This window comes from Pristiophorus japonicus, unplaced genomic scaffold (assembly GCF_044704955.1).
Source record: "Pristiophorus japonicus isolate sPriJap1 unplaced genomic scaffold, sPriJap1.hap1 HAP1_SCAFFOLD_258, whole genome shotgun sequence".
NCBI lineage: Eukaryota > Metazoa > Chordata > Chondrichthyes > Pristiophoridae > Pristiophorus > Pristiophorus japonicus.
This window is the reverse complement of record NW_027252318.1, coordinates 767,346-780,029: the sequence shown is the minus strand read 5'-3', so window position 1 is coordinate 780,029 and position 12,684 is coordinate 767,346. Positions and strand designations below refer to the sequence as shown.

The 12,684-nt window shown below is 47.4% G+C and overlaps 1 protein-coding gene and 1 pseudogene across 2 annotated transcripts in view; both read left to right on the top strand.

The window, feature by feature from the left end:
• Nucleotides 1-12,684, top strand: part of LOC139247115 (zinc finger protein 432-like) — a 92,235-nt gene that overhangs the window by 71,788 nt on the left and 7,763 nt on the right. The window lies entirely within an intron of this gene.
• LOC139247112 (zinc finger protein 432-like) overlaps nucleotides 11,733-12,684 on the top strand; it is a 521,915-nt pseudogene continuing 520,963 nt past the window's right edge.

The window sequence follows — 12,684 nt, the reverse complement described above, 5'->3', positions numbered from 1 at the left end:
CCGCTTCGTACTGGTCCCACCTCCCCCAGCACCGGTTCCAATGCCCCAGGAATTTGAATCCTTCCCTGCTGCACCACTGCCCAAGCCACGTATTCATCTGAGCTATCCTGCGATTACTACTCTGACTAGCACGTGACACTGGTAGCAATCCCGAGATTACTACTTTTGAGGTCCTACTTTTTAATTTAGCTCCTAGCTCCTTAAATTCGTCTCGTAGGACCTCATCCCTTTTTTTTTTTAACCTATGTCGTTGGTACCAATGTGCACCACGACAACTGGCTGTTCTCCCTCCCTTTTCAGAATGTCCTGCACCCACTCCGAGACATCCTTGACCCTTGCACCAGGGAGGCAACATACCATCCTGGAGTCTCGGTTGCGGCCGCAGAAACGCATATCTGTTCCCCTTACAATTGAATCCCCTATCACTATCGCTCTCCCACTCTTTTTCCTGCCCTCTTGTGCAACAGAGCCAGCCACGGTGCCATGAACTTGGCTGCTGCTGCCCTCCCCTGATGAGTCATCCCCCTCAACAGTACTCAAAGCATTGTATCTGTTTTGCAGGGGGATGACCGCAGGGGACCCCTGCACTACCCATTTGTAATGATTTGTGCCGTCAACTCATTTACTATATTTCGAATGCTGCGTGCGTTTAGGTAAAATGTTTTAATACTAGTTTTTAAACCATGATTTTTAGTTTTGACCCCTCCTGCAGCCCCTTTATATTCATTACATATTGTCCCTTCTTATCACCTTGTGGTTTACACTTACACCAGTGCTACTCTGCTCTGTTGCATCCTGCCTTTTGCATTCTTTCTTGGGGTCCTGTTCATCTGTGCTCTCACCCACTCTAACGAGCTCAGAGCCCACTCCTGGGTTCCGAATACTCCTTGCATTGAGGCACCGAGCTTTCAGACTATGCTTAAATAGAGGGGACTACAGTGGGATGAGGGCAGAGTTGGCTAAATTAGACTGGGAACACAGACTAAACGGTGGCACAATTGAGGAACAGTGGAGGACTTTTAAGGAGCTCTTTCATAGTGCGCAACAAAAAATATATTCCAGTGAAAAAGAACGGCGGTAAGAGAAGCGATAACCAGCCATGGATAACCAAGGAAATAAAGGAGAGTATCAAATTAAAAACCAATGCGTATAAGGTGGCCAAGGTTAGTGGGAAACTAGAAGATTGGGAAAATTTTAAATGACAGCAAAGAATGACTAAGAAAGCAATAAAGAAAGGAAAGATAGATTACGAAAGTAAACTTGCGCAAAACATAAAAACAGATAGTAAAAGCTTTTACCGATATATAAAACGGAAAAGAGTGACTAAAGTAAATGTTGGTCCCTTAGAAGATGAGAAGGGGGATTTAATAATGGGAAATGTGGAAATGGCTGAGACCTTAAACAATTATTTTGTTTCGGTGTTCACAGTGGAAGACACAAAAACCATGCCAAAAATTGCTGGTCACAGGAATGTGGGAAGGGAGGACCTTGAGACAATCACCATCACTAGGGAGGGTGTGCTGGACAGGCTAATGGGACTCAAGGTAGACAAGTCCCCTGGTCCTGATGAAATGCATCCCTGGGTATTAAAAGAGATGGCAGAAGTTATAGCAGATGCGTTCGTTATAGTCTACCAAAATTCTCTGGACTCTGGGGAGGTACCATCGGATTGGAAAGCAGCTAATGTAACGCCTCTGTTTAAAAAGGGGGGCAGACAAAAGGCAGGTAACTATAGACCGGTTAGTTTCACATCTGTAGTGGGGAAAATGCTTGAAGCTATCATTAAGGAAGAAATAGCGGGACATCTAGATAGGAATAGTGCAATCAAGCAGATGCAACATGGATTCATGAAGGGGAAATCATGTTTAACTAATTTACTGGAATTCTTTGAGGATATAACGAGCAAGGTGAATAGAGGTGTACCGATGGATGTGATGTATTTAGATTTCCAAAAGGCATTCGATAAGGTGCCACACAAAAGGTTACTGCAGAAGATAAAGTTATGCGGAGTCAGAGGAAATGTATTCGCATGGATAGAGAATTGGCTAACTAACAGAAAGCAGGGAGTCGGGATAAATGGGTCCTTTTCAGGTTGGAAATCAGTGGTGTGCCACAGGGATCGGTGCTGGGACCACAACTGTATACAATATACATAGATGACCTGGAAGAGGGGACAGAGTGTAGTGTAACAAAATTTGCAGATGACACAAAGATTAGTGGGAAAGCGAGCTGTGTGGAAGACACAGAGAGGCTGCAAAGAGATTAAGCGAATGGGCTAAGGTTTGGCAGATGGAATACAATGTCGGAAAATGTGAGGTCATCCACCTTGGGAAAAAAAAACAGTAAAAGGGAATATTATTTGAATGGGGAGAAATTACAACATGCTACAGTGCAGAGGGACCTGGGGGTCCTTGTGCATGAATTCCAAAAAGTTAGTTTGCAGGTGCAGCAGGTAATCAGGAAGGCAAATGGAATGTTGGCCTTCATTGCGAGAGGGATGGAGTACAAAAGCATGGAGGTCCTGCTGCAACTGTACAGGGTATTGGTGAGGCCGCACCTGGAGTACTGCGTGCAGTTTTGGTCACCTTACTTAAGGAAGGATATACTAGCTTTGGAGCGGGTACAGAGGCGATTCACTAGGCTGATTCCGGAGATGAGGGGGTTACCTTATGATGATAGATTGAGTAGAATGGGTCTTTACTCGTTGGAGTTCAGAAGGATGAGGGGTGATCTTATAGAAACATTTAAAATAATGAAAGGGATAGACAAGATAGAGGCAGAGAGATTGTTTCCACTGGTCAGGGAGACTAGAACTAGGGAGCAGAGCATCAAAATACGAGGGAGCCAATTTAAAACCGAGTTGAGAAGGAATTTCTTCTCCCAGAAGGTTGTGAATCTGTAGAATTCTCTGCCCAAGGAAGCAGTTGAGGCTAGCTCATTGAATGTATTCAAATCACAGATCGATAGATTTTTAAGCAGTAAGGGAGTTAAGGGTTATAGGGAGCGGGCGGGTAAGTGGAGCTGAGTCCACGGCCAGATCAGCCATGATCCTGTTGAGTGGCAGAGCAGGCTCGAGGGGCTAGATGGCCTACTCCTGTTCCTAATTCTTATGTTCTTATGTACTGTTCCCACTGGCGGAAGGGGTGAGAACCAGAGGAGACAGATTTATGGTGATTGGCAGAAGATCATCATCATCATAGGCAGTCCCTCGAATCGAGGATTACTTGCTTCCACGTTAAAAAGTTCACAGGTGTTTCAATGAAGGACCTAAAATTCCAGGTCCAAACTAAATCTTAAAGGGTGGAAGATGCTGTGTGTGGAATTTTTAACGTGTGGTGACCGTTGCATGCCAGCCACCACACGGCCTTGACAGAGCTAGGTCTCGGTCCACTGGCAAAGATTAATCAAGACGACTGGAAACCAGCTCTGCTGCACGGACCTAGTGCACACACAAATCGCAGTGTGGACTGGCCCGTGCTGCACCTGGGTCCTCGCCTCTTCTGGGCCCTGAACTTGCGCCTCTCCTGGGCCCCGATCACGTCCCTCTACAATTTCTCGCCACTCCTTCGCCCCGACCTCGCCGCTCCTGCTGTACCTGCCCATGCTCCAATCACTGACCTGGACCTTGGTAACGTCCCTTTTCACTGCCGTTGCTCTCCTGCTGCAGCATGTGAGCTCCCTGGAGTGGTGTGCTGCCACGTTGCTCCTTCCACTCCGTGGCCTGCTCCAATGGTGCTTGCAGGCCGGGGGCCACTCACCCTGCTGGGCCAGGCCACCACGCTGCTCCTTCCCCTCATCGGCCTGCTTCAATGGTGGTCACAGGCTGGGGGCCACTCAGACTGCTGGTCTGGGCCACTCAGACTGCTGGTCTAGGCCACCACGCAGCTGCGTCCGCTCGCTGGCCTGCTCCGATGGTGCTTGCAGGTCGGGAGCCGCTAAGTCTTCTGGGCTAGGCTGCTATGCTTCTCTTTCTGCTACCCGGCCTGCTCCTATGGTGCTCGCAGGCTAGGGGCCGCACAGACTGCTAGGCCAGGTAGACATGCTGCTCCTTCCATTCCCCGGCCTTCTCCTATGGTGCACTGATTGGTAGACTGCGGGTAAGGCACACAAAGAAACTACACTCAGGGCAGTTGAACGGCCTCTCCCCAGTGTGAATTCGCTCGTGTACCAGCAGGTGGGATGGACGAGACACACAAACACCCGAGTGAGAGTGTTCCAGTGCACTGCCTGTGAAAAGAGCTTTTACCAGTTGCACAGCCTGAAAAAACATCGCACCATCCACAGCGGGGAGAAACCGTACATATGTTGTGTGTGTGGACGAGGCTTCAACTGATCGTCCAACCTGGAGAGACACAAGGACACCCGCACCACAGAGAAACCGTATAAATGTGGGTATTCAATTTCCCCTCTGCGATGGAAACCCATCGATGCCGTCACAATGGAGAGAGGCCGTTCAACTGCCCCGTGTGTGGCAAGGGATTCACTGGTTCATCCAACCTGCTGGTACACGAGCGAATTGGCAAAAGAACCAAAGGCAATGTAAGAAAAATAATTTTTATGCGGCGAGTGAACACAAGAACATAAGAATATAAGAATTAGGAACAGGAGTAGGCCATCTAGCCCCTCGAGCCTGCTCCGCCATTCAAGAAAATCATGGCTGATCTGGCCGTGAACTCAGCTCCACTTACCCGCCCGCTCCCCGTAACCCTTAATTCCCTTATTGGTTAAAAATCTATCGATCTGTGATTTGAATACATTCAATGAGCTGGCCTCAACTGCTTCCTTGGGCAGAGCATCCCACAGATTCACAACCCTCTGAGAGAAGAAATTCCTTCTCAACTCGGTTTTAAATTGGCTCCCTCGTATTTTGATGCTCTGCTCCCTAGTTCTAGTCTCCCTGACCAGTGGAAACAATCTCTCTGCCTCTATCTTGTCTATCCCTTTCATTATTTTAAATGTTTCTATAAGATCACCCCTCATCCTTCTGAACTCCAACGAGTAAAGACCCAGTCTACTCAATCTATCATCATAAGGTAACCCCCTCATCTCCGGAATCAGCCTAGTGAAGTTTCTCTGTACCCACTCCAAAACTAGTATATCCTTCCTTAAGTAAGGTGACCAAAACTGCACGCAGTACTCCAGGTGCGGCCTCACCAATACCCTGTACAGTTGCAGCAGGACCTCCCTGCTTTTGTACTCCATCCCTCTCGCAATGAAGGCCAACATTCCATTTGCCTTCCTGATTACCTGCTGCACCTGCAAACTAACTTTTTGGAATTCATGCACAAGAACCCCCAGGTCCCTCTGCACCGCAGCATGTTGTAATTTCTCCCCATTCAAATAATATTCCCTTTTACTGTTTTTTTTTCCAAGGTGGATGACCTCACACTTTCCGACATTGTATTCCATCTGCCAAACCTTAGCCCATTCGCTTAATCTATCTAAATCTCTTTGCAGCCTCTCTGTGTCCTCTACACAACCCGCTTTCCCAATAATCTTTGTGTCATCTGCAAATTTTGTTACACTACACTCTGTCCCCTCTTCCAGGTCATCGATGTATATTGTAAACAGTTGTAGTCCCAGCACCGATCCCTGTGGCACACCACTAACCACTGATTTCCAACCCAAAAAGGACCCATTTATCCCGACTCTCTGCTTTCTGTTAGTCAGCCAATTTTCGATCCATGCTAATATATTTCCTCTGACTCCGCGTACCTTTATCTTCTGCAGTAACCTTTTTTGTGGCACCTTATCGAATGCCTTTTGGAAATCTAAATACACCACATCCATCGGTACACATCTATCCACCTTGCTCATTATATCCTCAAAGAATTCCAGTTCGGGCCTGAAAGGGTAGTGGAGGCAGACTCACTAACAGCTTTCAAAAGAGAGTTGGATAAGTATCTGAAAGAAAACATTTGCAGGGCTGGGGGGAAAGGGCGGGGCAGTGGGACAAGCTGGGATCCGGCAAGGTCTCGACGGGCAGAATGGCCTTCCGTGCTGTAACCGTTCTCTGATTGTGTGAGGAGAACCACTCTGTTCCCTGACTCAATCTAAAACCTACCTGATTGTGAGCACCTCTGTTAAACCTGCCCTGACCCTTAACTGCTCCAAGGAGAACCACCCCAGATGCTGCAGCCATCATCTTATTGAATGGTGGCAAGCTCCAGGGACCAAATGCCGACTCATCTCCTATTTCTGATGTTCTCATGTGTTCATGTCACTGGTCCCCATCCTGCACCTGATGGCCTCCCTGCAGTAAGATGGCCGCCGCGCATGCTCCCTGCCCTGCAGCGGGACAATGGCAAGCATTGTGACGTCGAGGAAGCCCCGCCCCTGTCACTCCCTGCGGCGGGCAGACCCGTGCTGCCCAAAGATGGCGGCCGAACTCCCCGCAACCCCCGACAGTAACCAAGGCCCTCCCCAGCCAATGGCGAGGCGGCGCGGGGCACCAGCCCACCCAGCGCGCGCTGCACCGCGCCAATCAGCGGCGGGGGGGCGGGGCCGCGGCACCAATCAATCAATCGGCGAACAATCCAGGGCGCGTGGTGCTGAAGGGAAAGTGTCTCTGGCGACACAAACAGAAGATGCTGGAAGTGTCCGCGGCTCAGGCAGCATCTGTGGGCAGCGTCAGAGGGGGCGGGGCCGCGGCCCTCCGTCACAACTGGAGAGTGCTGGGAAAGAACAGATCCTGAAGGAGCACTGAAAGGGGGAGGGGGAGAAAGTACAACAGGGAAGGTCTGTGATAGGGGAAAGGCAGGAGAGATTAGAGAGACAAAAGGGAGGATGGGCCGAATTCATTGGTAATGGCAGGAGTTAGAACAACATTAGTCAGGATGGGGTGTGAATGGTGGGATAATGATTAGCGGCCATTCGAGACAAGGAGAAAAAACAGACTCCCGTGGGGGCGGGGGGGGGAGACCATGAGAAATAGGAGCAGGAGTGCGCCAACCGGCCCGCAGAGCCTGCACTCCATTCAATAAGATCATGGCTGATCATTCACCTCAGTACCCCTTTCCTGCTTTCTCTCCATACACCTTGATCCCTTTAACCATAAGGGCCATATCTAACTCCCTCTTGAATATATCTAATCAACTGGCATCAACAACTGTCTGCGGTAGGTAATTCCACAGGTTAATAACTCTCTGAGTGAAGAGCTTTCTCCTCATCTCAGTCCTAAATGGCTTACTCCTTATCCTAAGATAAGGTCCCCTGGTTCTGGACTTCCCCAACATCGGGAACATTCTTCCTGCATCTAACCTGTCCAGTCCCATCAGAATTTTATATGTTTCTATGAGATCCCCTCTCATCCTTCTAAATTCCAGTGAATAAAGGCCCAGTCGATCCAGTTTCTCCTCATATGTCAGTCCTGCCACCCCAGGTATCAGTCTGTGAACCTTCGCTGCACTCCCTCAATAGCAAGAACGCCCTTCCTCAGATTAGGAGACCAAAACTGAACACAATATTCCAGGTGAGGCCTCACTAAGGCCCTGCACAACTGCAGTAAGACCTCCCTGCTCCTATACTCAAATCCGCTAGCTATGAACGCCCACATACCATTTGCCTTCTTCACCACCTGCTGTACCTGCATGCTAACTTTCAATGACTGATGTACCATGATACCCAGGTCTCGTTGCACCTGCCCTATCCTAATCTGCCACCATTCAGATCATATTCTGCCTTCATGTTTTTTCCACCAAAATGGATAAACTCACATTTATCCACATTATACTGCATCTGCCATGAGTTAACCCACTCATCTAACCTGTCCAAGTCACCCTGCAGCCGCTTAGCGTCCTCCTCACAGCTCACACCGCCACCCAGTTTAGTGTCACTGCAAACTTGGAGATATTACACTCAATTACTTCATTTAAATCATGAATGTATATTGTAAATAGCTGGCGTCCCAGCATTGAGTCCTTCAGCACCCAACTAGTCACTGCCTGCCATTCTGAAAAGAAATCGTTTATCCTGACTCTCTCCTTCCTGTCTGTCAACCAGTTCTCTATCCACGTCAGTACATGTACTTTACCATGTACTTTAATTTTGCACAACAATCTCTTCTGTGGGACCTTGTCAAAAGCCTTTTGAAAGTCCAAATACACCACCTCCACTGGTTCTCCCTTGTCCACTTTACTAGTTACATCCTCAATAAATTCTAGAAGATTTGTCAAGCATGATTTCCCTTTCATAAATCCATGCTGACTTGAGCTGATCCTGTCACTGCTTTCCAAATGCGCTGTTATTTCATCTTTAATAATTGATTCCAACATTTTCCCCACTACTGATGTCAGGCTAACTGGTCTATAATTACCCGTTTTCTCTCTCCCTCCTTTTTAAAAAAGTGGTGTTACTTTAGCTACCCTCCAATCTATAGGAATTGATCCAAAGTCGATAGACTGTAGGAAAATGATCACCAATGCATCCACTATTTCTGGGGCCACTTCCTTAAGCACTCTGGGATGCAAGCTATCAGGCCCCGGGGATTTATCGGCCTTCAAGCCTATCAATTTCCCTGACACAATTTCGCACCTAATAAGGATTTCCTTCAGCTCCTCCTTCTCACTAGACCCTCGGTCCACTCATATTTCCGGTTGGTTATTGGTGTCTTTCTTCGTGAAGACAGAACCAAAGAATTTGTTCAACTGGTCCGCCCTTTCTTTGTTCCCCATTATAAATTCACCTGAATCTGACTGCAAAGGACCTACATTTGACTTCACTAATCTTTTTCTCTTCACATATCTATAGAAGCTTTTGCAGCCAGTTTTTATGTTCCCAGCAAGCTTCCTCTGAAACTCTATTTTCCACCTCCTAATTAAACCCTTTGTCCTCCTCTGCTGAATTATAAAATTCTCCCAGTCCTCAGATTTGCTGCTTTATCTGACCAGTTGATATGCCTCCTCCTTGAATTGAACATTATACTTAATTTCCCTTGTTAGCCACGGTTGAGCCACCTTCCCCGTTTTATTTTTACTCCAGACAGGGATGTACAATTGTTGAAGTTCATCAATGTGATCTTTAAATGTTTGCCATTGCCAAGCCACCATCAACCCTTTAAGTATCATTCATCAGTCTATTCTAGCCAATTCATGTCTCATCCCATCGAAGTTACCTTTCCTTAAGTTCAGGACCCTAGTCTCTGAATTAACTGTGTCACACTCCATCTTAAGAAAGAATTCTACCATATTATGGTCACTCTTCCCCAAGAGGTCTCGCACAACAAGATTGCTAATTAGTCCTCTCTCATTACACATCACCCAGTCGAGGATCGCCAGCCCTCTAGTTGGTTAATCGACATATTGGTTTAGAAAACCATCCATAAAAGACTCCAGGAAATCCTCCTCCACCTCATTGCTACAGTTTGGTTAGCCCAATCAATATGCAGATTAAAGTCGCCCATGATAACTGCTATACCTTTATTGCACACATCCCTAATTTCTTGTTTGATGCTGTCCCCCACCTCACTACTATTGTTTGGTGGTCTGTACATAACTCCCACCAGCGTTTTCTGCCCTTTGGTATTCCGTAGCTCCACCTATACTGATTCCACATTATCCAAGCTAATGTCTTTCCTTACTATTGCGTTAATTTCCTCTTTAACCAGCAACGCCACCCCACCTCCTTTTCCATTCTGTCTATCCTTCCTGAATGTTGAGTACCCCTGGATGTTGAGTTCCCAGCCTTGGTCACCCTGGAGCCATGTCTCCGTGATGCCAATTACATAATATCCGTTAACAGCTATCTGTGCAGTTAATTCGTCCACCTTATTATGAATACTCCTCGCATTGAGGCACAGAACCTTCAGGCTTGTCTTTTTAATACACTTTGCCCCTTTAGAATTTTGTTGTAATGTGGCCCTTTTTGCTTTTTGTCTTGGGTTTCTCTGCCCTCCACTTTTACTTTTCTTCTTTGTACTCCTGCATCCTACTCCATTCATCTACACTCACTGATTCCTGGTATTGTTGTTGATGTACAAAATTCTAAATAAATGACACTGCTCTCTGAACAGCACTTAATTACAATTGTTGACATTTACAATGGGTTTGCTTCTGCCCCCATTCTACTTCCCTCTGTCTCCCTGCATAGGTTCCCATCCCCCTGCCATATTAGTCTAACCCCTCCCCAACAGCACGAGCAAACACTCCCCCTCGGACATTGGTTCCGGTCCTTCCAGGTGCAGATCAATTGTACTGGTCCCACCTCCCCCAGAACTGGTTCCAATATCCCAGAAATTTGAATCCCTCCCTTCTGCACCACTGCTCAAGCCACATATTCATCTGAGCTATCTTGTGCTTCCTACTCTGACTAGCACGTGGCATTGGTAGCAATCCTGAGATTACTATCTTTGAGGTCCTACTTTTTAATTTAGCTCCTTGCTCCCTAAAATCGTCTCGTAGGACCTCAACCAGAACAAGTTTGGGGTTTGATATGATAGAAGGCAAACTAGGTGAGAAGTGACATTAGTTAGATTGAGAAAAAGCACTAAAATGGAATATCAATTGGTAGAAACATAGAAAAATAGAAACATAGAAAAAAGATGCAGGAGTAGGCCATTCGGCCCTTCGAGCCTGCACCACCATTCAATGAGTTCATGGCTGAACATGCAACCTCAGTACCTCATTCCTGCTTTCTCACCGTACCCCTTGATCCCCCCTTAGTAGCAAGGACTATATCTAACTCCTTTTTGAATATATTTAATGAATTGGCCTCAACAACTTTCTGTGGTAGAGAATTCCACAGGTTCACCACTCTCTGGGTGAAGAAGTTTCTCCTCATCTCAGTCCTAAATGGCTTACCCCTTATCCTTAGAATGTGACCCCTGGTTCTGGACTTCCCCAACATTGGGAACATTCTTCCTGCATCTAACCTGTCTAAACCGTCAGAATTTTAAACGTTTCTATGAGATCTCCTCTCATTCTTCTGAACTCCAATGAATACAAGCCCAGTTGATCCAGTCTTTCTTGATATGTCAGTCCCGCCATCCCGGGAATCAGTCTGGTGAACCTTCGCTGCACTCCCTCAATAGCAAGAATGTCCTTCCTCAAGTTAGGAGACAAAAATTGTGCACAATACTCCAGGTGTGGCCTCACCAAGGCCCTGTGCAACTGTAGCAATACCTCCATGTACTGTGATCACGAAGCAATCAAATATTCGAAACACTGTTTGAAACACAGATACTTTATTCAACATTTATACAGGGTTTTAAATTCCAGCTCAGGTATAGGGGTTATTAAGATCATCAGAAACGAACAAGAGCTGCCAGAATGAACATGGTTCAGTGCCCTATTAAATCACAGTAAATCCTGTTCTATTCACAAATGCAGCCTTTCTCCTCAGCCCATTTAAAACTGAGATGAGGAGGAATTTTTTTTCTCAGAGGGTTATAAATCTGTGGAATTCTCTTCCCCAGAGAGCAGTGGAGGCTGGTTCATTGAATATATTTAAGGCGGAGATAGACAGATTTTTGAGCGATAAGGGAGTAAAGGGTTTTGGGGAGCCTGGGAAGTGGAGCTGAGTCTGTGATCAGACCAGCCAAGATCTTATTGAATGGGGAGCAGGCTCGGGGGGCCGGCGGGCCCACTCCTGCTCCGATTTCTCATGGTCTTATGTACCCAACATGCCCCGCGGGGGATAATGTGCCGCAACAAGATTACAGGAGCTCAGTGCGCGTGCGCATGCGCAGGTTCTGGTGGGTGGGCTTTGGAGCAGGCGCGTTGCGGGTAATAGCGGAGGCAGCACGTTTTAGACAGGCTCTTCAGAAGTGTCCTTTTCAGCGGGAAGGAGCGGAGTAATGGACCAGCGGGGATCCCGGGATGCTTCATAAACAACCGGTGCCCGCCGCAAGCCGGAAATAATAACCGGAATATCAGCGGTTGCAGCTTCGGGGCTTTCTCCCGGTCACAGGCCCTGGCTAACGGCGGCCATCTTTGTGTAGGAAGTCAGGTTCAACGGTCCGCCATCAATATTGAGTGAGTAGCACAGCACATGCGCGGCCATCTTGGTGCAGGAACAATGTAAATGATGTCAGTGTCTGGAATTGAACCCAGCCAGAGTCAGCACCTTCAGGGGAGGGGAACCAGTGAGTGTAGAACTGAACCCAGCCAGAGTCAGCACTTTCAGGGGAGGAGAGGGAGGGGAACCAGTGAGTGAGGAACTGAACGCAGCCAGAATCGGTGGTGAAAACTGGGGGTGGAGGGGAAACTCTAGAACATAAGAAATAGGAGCAGGTGTAGGCCATTTGGCCCCTTGAGCCTGCTCCCCATTCAATAAGATCATGGCTGATCCGATCATGGACTCGGCTCAAATTCCCCGTCCGCTCCCCATAACCCTTTACTCCCTTATCGCTCAAAAATGTGCCTATCTTCACCTTAATTGTGTCACTCTCCATCTTAATAAAGAATTCTACCATGTTATGGTCACTCATCCCCAAGGGGCCTCGCACAACAAGATTGCTAATTAGTCCTCTCTCATTACAGCTCACCCAGTCTAGGAAAGCCAGCCCTCTAGTTGGTTCCTCGACATATTGGTCTAGAAAACCATCCGTAAAAGACTCCAGGAAATCCTCCTCCACCGCATTGCTACCAGTTTGGTTAGCCCAATCAATATGTAGATTAAAATCGCCCATGATAACTGCTGTACCTTTATTGCACGCATCCCTAATTGCTTGTTTGATGCTGTCCCCAA